Source organism: Elephas maximus, chromosome 2 (assembly GCF_024166365.1).
Source record: "Elephas maximus indicus isolate mEleMax1 chromosome 2, mEleMax1 primary haplotype, whole genome shotgun sequence".
Lineage (NCBI taxonomy): Eukaryota > Metazoa > Chordata > Mammalia > Proboscidea > Elephantidae > Elephas > Elephas maximus.
Genome location: NC_064820.1, coordinates 85,271,324 through 85,285,759, shown reverse-complemented (window position 1 = coordinate 85,285,759; position 14,436 = coordinate 85,271,324). Strand labels below are relative to the sequence as shown.

General features: G+C 41.8%; 1 protein-coding gene across 1 annotated transcript in view; it reads left to right on the top strand.

Annotated features, from left to right (window-relative positions):
* SERINC5 (serine incorporator 5) overlaps window positions 1-14,436 on the top strand; it is a 116,742-nt gene that overhangs the window by 31,591 nt on the left and 70,715 nt on the right. The window lies entirely within an intron of this gene.

The following is a 14,436-nucleotide window of genomic DNA, read 5'->3' as shown; positions in this document are numbered from 1 at the left end:
TCTATTACTATACTTTTCCTCCCCCCTCCTTTATGTAATTATCTTAAATTACATCTTTATTTATAATATGCCTGATAACATAAATTTGTATTATATTTATGAATTTCTCATTTTGAATCAAGTAGGGCATAACTACTAGAGTTACAGACCAAAAATACCACAAAACTGGTCCTTGTATTTGCCCATGAGATTGCCTTTATCAGAGATCGTTATTTTTTAACATACAGCTTTGGGTCCTTTTTTCTATCTGAAGGGCTTCCTTTATCATTTCTTGTAGGACAGGTCTAGTTTGATTATAATGTATCTCCTTGTGGGTGTCTTTGGATTTATCCTACTTAGAGTTTGTTGAACTTCTTGAGTTTGTAGATTCATATTCTTTGTCAAAGTTGGAGAGTTTTCTGCCTTTATTTCTTCAAATGTTTCTGTCCCTTTCTTTTCCTTCTGAGATTCCCATGATGTGTATGTTCATTTGCTTGATGGTGTCCCACAGTTCTATTAGGTTTTACTCACTTTTCTTCATTCTGTGTTTCTTTTCGCTCTTCAGATTCAATAGTTTAGATTGCCTTCTCTAGTTTGCTGATTTTTTCTTCTGCCAGCTCAAATCTGCTGTTGAACCCCTCTGTTCATTTCAATTATTGTATTTTTCAGTGCTAGTAATTTTGTTTGGTTCTCTTTTATAGTGTCAACCTCTTTATTGATATTCTTGTTCTTGTATCATTTTCCTGATTTCCTTTAGTTCTCTGTCCCTGTTTTTCTTAAGTTCTTTGAGCATATTTAATACTTTTGTTTTAAAATCTTCTAGTCTGTCCATTATCCGAGCATCCGTAGAGATGATTTCTCACCCTTTGTCTTATTCTTTAGAATGGGTCATTCCTTCTAGTTTCTTTGTATGCCTTGTGTAATCTTTTGTTGAAGCTGGGCTATTAGAATATTACAGTGCATTAGCTCTGAGCATATGTGTGGCTTTCTCAAGTATCCCACGTACACGGTGCTTTTGAAAGCTAACTTCTGCAAGGAACTCTCACTCTGGTTTCAGTTCATAGGAATTAATTGTCTGCTTTTCAGTTGCAGTTAAGGGTGGTCATGGCCTTCAGTTATTGTTCACTGCTCTCCCCTCCACCCGGTATGAGCTCCAGGTCAGGCCAAACCATGGCTTCATTCCTTTAGGCAGGCCCAGACAGATCAGTACAGATACCAGCAAGGTCATCCTTGCTAATCGTAGAGCCAGAGATGGTCCCCCTCTCTGAGAATGTGGACCATGGTCTGCCTCTGCCACAGCTACAGCCACAGCCTCTGCAGTCACCAAGCTGAGAGGTGTAGGGGTGGAGACAGCAGGGAAAAAAGTTTTCCTACAGTTTAAAAGTCACCTTTTTCTTGTTTCTGTGTATGCTTAGTTGCCGTAACCTTCCGTTAGCTTTTCAGAGTTCTTACAGGTAAGTTACCAGATTTCTAGTTGCTTTCGTTGATGATTGTATATGTGGTGGGGAGGTGAGGGGGTCAGAATCATGGACCTGCTCACGCTGTCATCTTCCCGGATATCCTCGTCTCTTTTTTGATAGTTTTCTCTCTTCTGTCCTTGGGGTTAACTCATTGTGCTTGCCTATTGCAACTTGCTTTTCCTCCGAAATTTAAGTATTTTAGGGCTGGTAGGAATGTCAGATCAGCTCTCGCATGATTGGCAAGAATGTGGAATGGATGCCACCACACTGTTTCCATGCCTATGGCAGATACTATGCATTGACCATTATATATTCCCTGCTGAGACATTTGCCTTCAAAAGACCAAAAACCAAACCCACTGCCTTCCAGTCGATTCTGACTCATAGCAACCCTATAGGACAGAGTAGAACTGCACCATAGTGTTTCCAAGGCTGTAAATATTTAGGGATGCAGACTGCCACATCTTTCTCCCATGGAGCAGCTGGTGGGTTCAGCCTTAGAATCCACCTTAACACAGCATTCCAGGCAGCCACTGCCAGTTAGCTGTATATGGCATGTGAGGTGAAACCAGTTTACCTACCATTCATCATACACTGAGGCTCCTTCAATTTACATATATAAAGAAGACCCAGAGAAGGAAGGTCACTAACTCAGAGCCACAAAGACTTAGAATCTAGGTCCCCTTGTTCTTGAAACTGGGACCTGTGCTCTTCCCACGAGTTTGTCTCCTATTCACTGTGAGTCTAAGAACCTGGTAGCCAAGCCTGTTAGAACTGTGTAAAATAAGACTCGAGGGAGGGAAAGTAAGGTACTCTTTTTTCTGAGTGAAGTACATGATGTGTATGTGTGTGTGTGTGTGCGTGTGTATATGGTATTTAGAGGTACTTTGTATACTGATCCGTGACATCTGTGTGGCTTTCCTCTTAATCCTTTGCTATTTCCAGCTGGTGTTATTACCAGCTGGGAAATCTAGATAATCAAGGCCTTGTGCGTTTTAATTTAATGGAAGAACTGGGAAGTTACTAGAAGCCCTGGCTCATGTGTCTGAGCATTTCTTCACACAACTGGCATCAGTCCTTGGGAAGACAATTTGTGCCCAAGACCAGTGGAGAGGACAACGGAGTAGACTGATATTTACTTACTTATTGTGGTATGCGTGTGAGTATGTGGGAGTGGGCCTTAGATAGGGGGAGAAGAAAAGTAACACCCGAGGACAGCCAGCTTCAGGTAGTAGCAAACAGTTGACCTATCGTTTCATTTTGACCACTTTCCCTGGCAAGAACAAAGCACCTTCTAGTTAGAAAAGCCTTTGCTATTCATGTTGTTGCCATTTCCAAGGCAGACCAGAAATCAGCTGTGGGGAGGATGCGGGGGTCTCTTTGAGTGAAAGATTTTCCTTTCCACTATGTTTGTGGGAGGGGGAGGTTCTTCAGAAAGAACAACCACATAATAAATAGCACATTTGCAAGATGCTTTTATATCAGTATCTTCAAACATAAAACAAAATAGTTTTTGTTTCTCTTTTTCTTTTTTTTAAATCTTAAGAGTAATATGTACACGTGGTAAAAATCCAAACAGGAGAGCAGAACAGTGAGAAGTAAGATGTTTCTTTTTCCTCCCCACATCTATGCCCACTCTTTTAAACAATATTCCATTGTATAGATAACCCATGGAAACCCTGGTGGAGTAGTGGTTAAGAGTTATGGCTGCTAACCAAAAGGTTGGCAGTTCGAATCCACCAGGCACTCCTTGGAAACTCCATAGGGCAGTTTCTCCTGTGTCCTGTAGGGTCGCCATGAGTCAGATTCAACTTGACGGCAATGGGTTAGGTTTTTTGGTTTTTATAGATAGCCCATAATTCATTTAATCTGTCCCCTGTAGCTGAACAATAAGGTGTTTCCAGTGTTTGTAATGAACATTCTTCTACCTAAATCTCTGTGCCTGGTATGTATGGTATCTTAAGGATGAACAGGTAGAACAATTGTAAGATTGTGTTAAGTGAATACACCTAGTCCTCAAAGTTGAGGAAGACCCTCAGTGAGATGGATTGATGTTGTGGCTGCAACAATGGGCTCAAGCACAGCAACGATTGTGAGGATGGCACAGGACCAGGCAGTGTTTGGCTCTGTTGTACATAGGGTTGCTATGAGTGGGAACTGACTCAACGACACCTAACAACAACAACAGCAACAACTCCTTATTTACCAACATCTTGTTATTTGACGTTTCACATTTACGACAATAGTAAAAAATCTACTCTCCCGCTATTTGGGCATTAACGACATACGTCTTTCAGTAATGAACATTGAGGTAAGAGGTGAGAATAACACTGGCTGTGATGACTACTGTTATGTGTCAGCTTGGCTGAGCCATGATTCTCAGTGCTTTGACAGTTATGTAATGATGTAATTTGGGAGTTATATAATGATGTAGTCATTCTCCTTCTTGTGATCTGAAGTGGTCATCCTCTGTTCTTACATCTTGCTGATTTTTGCTGACACCCTGGTCTTTGGAACCTAGCCATTTGGTAAGTGAGGATTGGGTATACAACTTATCCTCCAAAAAGCGTAAATAGTTTCTTGTGGAAAGTAGAGGCTCTATGTGCAGTATTCCAGATTAAAGCTATTAATACTCTTTGTGATGTGATGCCAGTGTGAGCAACTCAGAGTGTGGCCTGAGACTGCGAATTTAGTCCTGTGAAGTGGGATTGCCAACCTCTCTCTGTTGGCAGAGTGGTGGCCCTGGGACTTCATTATACATCATTCATTCATAGACCAAGAGGCAGTCGTTTGAGCAGAACAAGTGGATACTGTGTGGTTTAAAATCAGGAAAGGTGTGTATCAGGTCCTTTTACCATATGTATTCAATCTGTATGCTGAGCAGATAATCGGAGAAGCTGGACTACATGAAGAAGAATGGGGCATCAGGTTTGGAGGAAGACTCATTAACAACCTGCATTATGCAGATGAGACAACCTTACTTGCTGAAAGTGGAGAGAACTTGAAGCACATACTGATGAAGATCAAAGACTGCCTACTTCAATATGGATTGTACCTCAACATAAAGAAGACAAAAATCCTCACAACTGGGCCAATAAGCAACATCATGATAAACAGAAAATATTGACGTTGCTGTGATTCAGTGGATGGCTTTTACATGGACTCTCTCACCATGGTCTTGTAACTCCCACCCAAGTAATTGGGTGGGACTGTGCAAATAAGGTAAGTGTGGTCCACCAAGGGGATTGGTCAGTTTTGCCATTCTCCTAGGCTTAAAATGAGCCATCCTAGGGGAGAAAAGAAAGGATCTCACCACCACCAAGGAAGAAGAGCCAGGAGTAGAGCATATCCTTTGGACCTGGGATCTCTATGCTGAGACCTTCCTAGACCCAGGAGACAGAGACAGAACTGTAACACCGAAGGCGGCAAGATTACGAAAAGCAGCGGCAGAGAAATGGCAGCAGCAGAGGCAGCAGACCCAGGAGACTGGCAGGAGACCAGTGGGAGATGGGGTGGTAAGCTTCTCAGGCCACAGAGCCAGAATGCCATGTGCCTTCAGGCAGGAGGCTTCCTGACAGAGTAGGGTGACCCCTGGCACTTGGTGGAGCTAGGTATGGTCACTCATAGAGCCAGAGCTTGAGTGCCTTTGGGCTGAGGCTTAAGGCAGAGTGGGGTGCCTCTAGGTACTTATTAGTGGAGCTAAAAGAGCTTTGTAACACTTGCCTGAGCAGAACAGAGGCCGAGGGGCCAGAGAGGGACATGCGTGTGGGCACAGCTGAGAAGAGGCTGTCTTGATTGAAGAACTGTATCCTGAGTGTTCCTGAATCTGAATTGTAACCTATTACTTTCCTAATAAATCCCATAATAGTGAGTATCGTCTGTGCGTTCTGCATGGCCATTGTAATGAGTTATCAAACTCATAGAGAAGTAATGTTGTAGGAGAAAAACCATCCCAAAGTTTAGTAAAAGAAAAAGGAAGTCTTATTCAGCATATATTCAAAGAGGCCATTCAATAGGGAATGGACAAGCATGCTGCTAGAGCCATGACTGCCTGAGTCCAAGGAAATATTACAGAATAAGCAAAAGCGGGAAACGGGCAAGCGTGCTGCTAGAGCCATATCCGCCTGAGTGAGTCCAAGGAATATTACAGAATCTTCAGTAAATATTAACATTACAAATGGGCAAAATCATTGAAAGCTTCACCTTTTCACAGATTGTCTAGAAACTGTGATCCTACATTTTGAATTGTCTTAACAATCGTTGGTACAGGTTTCAGTAAGGACAGTCAGGAGGTCTTCATTGGTCCAACAAATATTTTGTTCACTAACTGCTAATAGAAGAAGAGTGGAAACTCTTTTGTGTTCTGTTTTATGATTGCTTATATGAAAGTTTCCCTAAAATATATTTTCCAAGATTGTTCTAGCTGTTGTCTTTATATCTCAGGGCCCAGTTGATGTGTCCTTGTGAGTCCAGCTCCAGCTGGGTCACATTGGAGGACAGTGAATAATGGTTCCAATATTGTCCCCTAAATCAGTAGAGAATGATGAGAGGGATGCGTCAGAATTGGTAAAGATTGCAGAGAGAGAGAGGAGGCATGTCTCACCTCATAGGAATCAGCCTCGGGCTGTTGGTCTTAATCCTCTTTTCCCTTTGTGAGTTAGAGGAGGTCAGCCACTTTCCTCATGACATTTTTACAGTTGTCAGGGATTTCATTTTACTTGGATCCACAGTCATCGTCCATGGAAGGAGCAAGCAAGAAATCAAACAAAACAAAGATGTCACCTTGAGGACTAAGGTGCGCCTGACCTAAATCATGGTGTTTTCAGTCACCTCATATGCATTCGAAAGCTGGACAAGGAATAAAGAAGACCAGAGAAGAATTGATGGGTATTACGATGTTGGTGAAAAATATTCAGTATACCATGGACTGCCAGAAGAACTAACAAATCTGTCTTGGAAGAAGCCAGAATGCTCCTTAGAAGTCAAGATGGCAAGACTCATGCTTGGTAAAGTCGGGGTAGAGCAGAAAAAAGGAAGACTCTCAATGAGATGGATTGACATGGTGGCTACAACAGTGGGCTCAAACACAGCAGTGATTGTGACGATGGCACAGGATCAGGCAGTGTTTTGTTGTACATAGGATTGCTGTGAGTTGGAGCCAGTGCGATGGCATCTAACAACAACATTCATTCAGCATCCATTTATTGAGGCATTGTTCATTATATGCTTTTTAAGCTCTGACCTCAATAAAACTGTGTTAGGTCCTAACTGTGTTAGGTCCTCTGGAGCCAGGATGATAAAATGCTGGCTTTTCTTTACAAACTTGCATCAGCCCTGTAATTTAGGCTGTCCGGGAATTGATTTTTCCAGTTTTGAAGGTGAAGATCAGAGTCAGTTCCATGCTCAGGGTAATAAAGGTAGGAAGTTGCAGGGGCCGGACTTGAACCCAGGTCTTCACAGAAGTAGGTAAATCAGCACAGCTATGAGATTTTCCTAGATGGCAGTTGCTTTGAATTTCTGCCTGGTGATATCTATCAATGTTCAGCTTAAGATAATACACTTGTTGCCTTGGTTATTGGCATAGCTTGCTTTGAGTCATTTTGGGGCTAGTAGAGGCTCTTGAAGTCTAGCATTTAGCGTAGGACACACACACACGTATACACACACGTATACATAAACGTATGTGTGTGTATATATGTAATATACATATGTGTGTATTTATTTATTTTAATACCATAGCATTATATAGAGTGAAAGTGAAAAGTAAGTTTGAGAAATCAGATCCATACAGTGATATAAGACTTCAATGAGTAATTAAACTAATAGGACTTTTTTAATACATTTTCCATAATCACATCTGTTCTGTCATTATTTTCCTGCCTTTAAATGACCGGTTAATTAGTTTCACATTATATATGTATCTGTTAATTTCTCCCCTCTATGGAAACCCTGGTGGCGTAGTGGTTAAGTGCTACGGCTGCTAACCAAAGGGTCGGCAGTTAGAATCCGCCAGGCGCTCCTTGGAAACTCTATGGGGCAGTTCTACTCTGTCCTATAGGGTCGCTATGAGTCGGAATCGACTCGACGGCAGTGGGTTTGGTCTGATTTTATGGAGATAAAGTAGCCCTGATGATGCAGTCATTAAGCTCTTGGCTGCTAACCAAAAGATCAGCAGTTTGAACCCTCCAGCCGCTTTGTGGGAGAAAGATGGGGCAGTCTGCTTCCATAAAGATTTGTAGCTTTGCAGATCCTATGAGACAGTTATACTCTGTCCTTTAGGGTTGCTATGAGTCAGAATCAACTCAACGGCAATGAGTTTATAGAGATAATAGGTTTAAATGTTGATTATGCTGGAAGCATCAAAAGAAGATGGAAGGAATACACAGAGTCATTATACCGAAAAGAATTAGTTGATATTCAACCGTTTCAAGAGGTGGCATATGATCAGGAACCAATGGTACTGAAGGAAGAAGTCCAAGCTGCTCTGAAGGCATTGGCGAAAAACAAGGCTCCAGGAATTGATGGAATATCAATTGAGATGTTTCAGCAAACAGATGCAGCGCTGGAGGTGCTCACTCGTCTATGCCAAGAAATATAGAAGACAGCTTCCTGGCCAACTGACTGGAAGAGATCCATATTTATGCCTATTCCCAAGAAAGGTGATCCAGCCAAATGTGGAAATTACAGAACAATATCGTTAATATCACATGCAAGCAAAATTTTGCTGAAGATCATTCAAAAACGGCTGCAGCAGTATATCGACAGGGAACTGGCAGAAATTCAGGCCAGTTTCAGAAAAGGACGTGGAATCAGGGATGTCATTGCTGATGTCAGATGGATCCTGGCTGAAAGCAGAGAACACCAGGAGGATGTTTACCTGTGTGTTTTTGACTATGCAAAGGCATTCGACTGTGTGGATCATAACAAACCATGGATAACACTGCGAAGAATGGGAATTCGAGAACACTTAATTGTGCTCATGAGGAACCTTTACATAGATCAAGAGGCAGTTGTTTGGACAGAACAAGGGGATAGTGATTGGTTTAAAGTCAGGAAAGGTGTGTCTCAGGGTTGTATTCTTTCACCATACCTATTTAATCTGTATGCTGAACAAATAACACGAGAAGCTGGGCTATATGAAGAAGAACGGGGCATCAGGACTGGAGGAAGACTCATTAACAACCTGCATGATGCAGATGACACAACCTTGCTTGCTGAAAGTGAAGAGGACTTGAAGCACTTACTAATGAAGATCAAAGACCACAGCCTTCAGTATGGATTACACCTCTACATAAAAAAAAAAAAAAAAAAAAAAAAAATTTAACATAAAGAAAACAAAAATCCTCACAACTGGACCAATGAGCAACATCATGATAAACAGAGAAAAGATTGAAGTTGTCAAGGATTTCATTTTACTTGGATCCACAATCAACAGCCATGGAAGCAGCAGTCGAGAAATCAAAAGACCATTGCACTGGGTAAATCTGCTGCGAAGGGCCTCTTTAAAGTGTTGAAGAGCAAAGATGTCACCCCGGAGACTAAGGTGCGCCTGACCCAGTCCGTGGTATTTTCAATTGAATCATATGCATGTGAAAGCTGGACAGTGAATAAGGAAGACCGAAGAAGAGTTGACGCCTTTGAATTGTGGTGTTGGCAAAGAATATTGAATATACCACGGACTGCCAAAAGAATGAACAAATCTGTCTTGGAAGAAGTGCAGCCAGAATGCTCCTTAGAGGCAACGATGGTGAGACTGCATCTTACATACTTTGGACATGTTGTCAGGAGGGATCAGTCCCTGCAGAATGACATCATGCTTGGCAGAGTACAGGGTCAGCGGAAAAGAGGAAGACCCTCAAAGAGGTGGATTGACACAGCGGCTACAGCAATGAGCTCAAGCATAACAACGATTGTAAGGATGGCGTAGGACTGGGCAGTGTTTCATTCTGTTGTGCGTAGGGTCGCTATGAGTGGGAACCGACTTGACGGCACCTAACAACAACAACAACATGCTGCGGGGAAGTTCCATCACGGGTGATATTGACTGATTCTAAAATACTGTATTTTTATGCAAATAACGCATTCGTTGTACTTTTTTTTTGCCAATCACACAACCCTCTAGCTTATTATTTTCCTAGGCACTGTGTGCGTTATATGTACGGGTGCATTCTCTGTGGGCATGTTATTTGTTTAAACTACGGTATTTCTTTTCCCATATAAGGTAAATATTCATCATTTGAATTTGAAATATAGTAAGACTGGTTATCTAAGACTTTGCCCACTGTAAGTCTTAAAGAGTTTAGCAACTAATGAAGGAGGCAGTAGGAAAAAAAAATAGGAGGCAGAGGGGGAAGAAGGAGGTGGAACACAGAGAAATGCCAGCTAAATCAGGAGAAGGGGAGAATTGCGTGTGGTTGTATGATTTGAGGGTTTGAGTGGAAAGGTTGTTGTCGTTAGGTGCCGTCAAGTCGCTTCCGACTCACAGCAACCCTATGCACAATGGAACGAAACACTGCCCGGTCCTGCACCATCGTCACAATTGTTGTTATGCTTGAGCTCATTGTTGCAGCCACTGTGTCAGTCCACCTCGTTGAGGGTCTTCCACTTTTCTGCTGACCCTGTACTTTACGAAGCATGATGTCCTTCTCTAGGGGCTGATACCTCCTGACAACACGTCCGAAGTATGTAAGACGCAGTCTCACCATCCTTGTTTCTAAGGAGCATTCTGGTTGCACTTCTTTCAAGATTTCCTTTGGCAGTCCACGGTATATTCAATATTCTTCACCACTACCACAATTCAAAGGCCTCAGTTCTTCTTTGGTCTCCCTTATTCATAGTCCAGCTTTCACATGATTCAGTTGAAAATACCATGGCTTGGGTCAGGCGCACCTTAGTCTTCAAGGTGATATCCTTGCTTTTCAACACTTTAAAGAGGTCCTTTGCAGCAAATTTACCCAGTGCAACGCGTCATTTGATTTCTTGACTGCTGTTTCCTTGGCTATTGATTGTGGTTCCAAGTAAAATGAAATCCTTGACAACTTCAATCTTTTCTCCGTTTATCACAATATGGCTTATCAGCCTAGTTGTGAGGATTTTTGTTTTGTTTATGTTGAGGTGCAGTCCATACTGAAGGCTGTGGTCTCTGGCCTTTATTAGTAAGTGCTTGAAGTCCTCTTCACTTTCAGCAAGTAAGTTTGTGTCATCTGCATAATGCAGGTTAATGACTCTTTCTCCAATCAAGATGCCCTGTTCTTCGTATAGTCCAGCTTCTCGGATTATTTGCTCAGTTTACAGATTGAATAGGTGTGGTGAAAGGACACAACCCTGAGTCCATAAAATTGGAGTGAATGAATTGGAAAGGAAAACTAAAAACCCAAACCCGCTGCCTTCGAGTTGATATCGACTCATAGTGACTCCATAGGGTTTCTAAGACTGTTATGGATTGAACTGTCCCCCCCCCCCAAAAATGTCAATTTGGCTAGACCTTGATACCCAGTATTGTGTGATTATCCATCATTTTGTCATCTGTTGTGATTTTCTTTTGCCTTGTAAATCCCACCTCTGTGATGTTATTTTTTTTTATGGTGTTAATGAGGCAGGATTAGAGGCAGTTAGGTTAATTGAAGCAGGACTCAGTCTATAAGATTAGGTTGTATCTTGAGTCAGTCTCTTTTGAGATATAAAAGAAGCAAGCAGAGACATGGGGACCTTGTACCATCAAGAAACAAGAGCCAGGAGCAGAGCATGTCCTTTGGACCTGGCCCCTGTACTGGAAAACTCTAAGACTGGGAGAAGATTGATGACAAGGACCTTTCCCCAGAGCCAAAAGAGAAATCCTTCAGAACTGGCACCCTGAATTCGACTTCTAGCTCACTAGACTGTGGGAGAATAAACTGTTTGTTAGAGCCATCCACTTGTGGTATTTGTGTTATAGCAGCACTAGATAACTAAGACAAAGGCTGTAAATCTCAACAGAAGAGACTGCTTCATCTTTCTTCCACAGAGGTGCTGGTGGTTTCAAACTGCTGACCTTTTGGTGAGCAGTCGATCTCTTTAACCGCTTCACCACCCAGGTCCCTTTTATAAAGGAAGGTGGCCCATAAAAACACCATACCAGCAGTAGTGTTATGATCTTCTGTTATGTTACCTCAGCCCAGCCCAAATATAATCACTTATTTTACAAAGCAGTGGCCTGGAATCCTGAGTCAAGAAGAGCTTTTTGAAGAAGATGGCTTAGAAAATTGAATGTAGGATGGAGAAAGTGTATTAACTAAAATTTGAAGTGATGAAATAGCACAGAGTAACAAAGGGCTCAAACACTGCCAGCTCCATGAAGTGGATGAAATAGCTTCAGAAATGGCTGCACATCATGACGTCATCCTGGTTACAGCCTGCCTGCATCGCACCTGTATTCATATGGTCATGTCTCACTGTAAATGATGTTTACGGTGTGGCATTCTAATTGATATTTGTTCTGAAGTATTGCAAAGTCCTGAACTTCCTTCCAAGTCATTATCAAGAGGCGGAATTGTTAGGTTTTATGTAGCGTATGGTGTTAATGCATATGGGTTTAGTTGTTATTTTCAGTTTATGGTAATATCTTTTGTAGAATTGCTTAGTTGCTTAATCAAAATCAACTCCTAACTCCAAGTGTGTCAATGTAGGTCCTTCAAGAGGCCTCAGGCACCAAGGTATAATTTGATGTATAAGAGCTTTATTGGGGGAGATGCCTGTGACAGATAAAGAGGAGAGAGAGTAGGAATAGATGGGGAAAACCATCAGGTGGTGATACAGGACTATCATTTGTGGAAGGAAAGTGACGAGAAGGAGGGTTGGGTAGGAAGAGCCTCAGTTTGAAGTCAGCTCAGAAAAAGTCTCAACCATGCCCACAGCCAGTGCAAAAATGGCTTGTTAGAGGAGTCCTGTGGCAGGCAGGAATGGTCCAGCCCTCGTACCTTCACCCTACGCAGTCATTGGCTGGGAGCCACCAGGAAGAGCATGGCCGTGGTGATACAGCAGCCAGATGAGCCAAGTTCTCTTGAGGGGGATCTGAGTGGTACACCCTCATACCCTTCCTCCTACCAGAATTTCCTCCTATTCACAAATAGACTTTCCTGTTACTTTCCTCAGCTGGAGAAATTTCAGTACAGTTTGGTGTAGATTTTAACTCATTTCTGTTAGGGAAAAGAGGGAACCAACTGTGGGAAGAAAAAAGGGAGGCAAAGTAGAAATGGAGCCTGTGGTTGGTAGTAGAGAAGTTGCTGAGATATGCATAAAAGAGACTGCAAGAGTCAGATGAGTCTATCTCAGCCAAGTTGCTGTGTTTTCCTGAACTAATAGATAAGACTCAGAAAGTCGTGGAACATTGGGTAAGGGTACTGGTATCCATAAAATGCATTTTCTCTGCAGCACAACCAAATGAATTTACAAGCATCTCATTGAAACCAAGAGAGAGAGAGATCCTAAGAAGGCTACAATAAGCACATGTTGGCAAGCAGAAAGAAATTAAATTATATCTTTTGTTACTTAAGATGTGTGACATGTTCCTGGCGTGTATGTGTTTGTATAAGCTGTATTTTTATTATTAACATAAAATACTTTTAAGAGCTGTTCTAGATTTTTTTTGGTGTCCAAACCTTGCTTTTCCCATTAATATTTCAAATTCTTCAATTGTGAATTTTAATTCTTGAGTTGGAAAGCAAATACTATACTATAGACTAAATGATCCCGTGACTTCCCCCGAGGAGGATTACCTGTTACGTAGAACACTATTACAAGTGCTTCAAGAAGCAAATCTTTTAATATATGGATAGACCTGTTTGATTATATTCCTTAAGAATTGATAACTAGGAATGGTGCATATTAAGGTGGCTAGTTTTTCTGAAAGTGTATGTCAGATTCTTAGGCATTACTTCTCTTTGGAGATTGAAATTAAAGAGTGATGTATGGATCACGAGAAGAAATTGTATTTTCATTCCTTTACACTGGGAAGATTTTTGTCCTTAGGAATTGACTACTAAGGTGCAGATAAAAAAAAAAAGGTGCAGATACCTTTGTTTAATAGAAGGAGAAGGCACCCTGTACTGAACCGTCTCTCTCATACACTTATGAAGCGTAAGTACTGTTGTCACCCCCACTTTCTAAACGAGGAGTCTGTAGTTACTGTTAAAAGGTCAAATAACTTTGCTTATGGTCACAAAGTGGCAGAGCCAGGCAATGAACCCAGGCAGACTGACTTGGAACCTGAACTATTGTTCTGTGCTTTTATTAAAGGTTTAGTTTCCCAAAGAATAAGTGTGTGTTCTTTGAGTATTACAGCAGGAACTCTGTGCTCCTCTGTACCCTCATCCCACTCAGTAGCCTAAACTTGTTAAGCCTAATGGTAGATAACCAGTCTGACAATATTTCAGATTCAAATGAGATAAGTAAAATAGTTATTCTATGTGGGAAAAGAAATATTTTAGAAGCAGTGAATGTGCCCCCGCACCCCATGGTGGAACTTTTCCACAGCAGAATGAACATTTAAATTTTTTATTGTGGCGAATATCTATCTAAAAAAGTATTTGGCATTTCAAGAATCTTCACATGTACAGTTCAGTCAAACATTTACTTATCTCTATAACCCATTGCCGTCGATTCCAACTCATAGTGACCCTATAGGACAGAGCAGAACTGCCCCATAGGGTTTCCAAGGAGCAGCTGGTAGATTTGAGCTGCTGACCTTTTTGGTTAGCAGCCATCGCACTTAACCACTGAGGCACCAGGGCTCCACTTATCTCCATACCCCCAAAAAACCCAAACCCGTTGCCATTGAGTCGATTGACTCATAGTGCCCCTATAGGTCAGAGTAGAACTGCCTCATAGAGTTTCCAAGGACTGCCTGGCGGATTTGAGCTGCCAACCCTTTGGTTAGTAGCTGTTGTACTTAACCACTACATTGCCAGGGTTTCCTCATCTCCATAGAGGGGAAAAATGGAACAGATAGATATATAATGTGA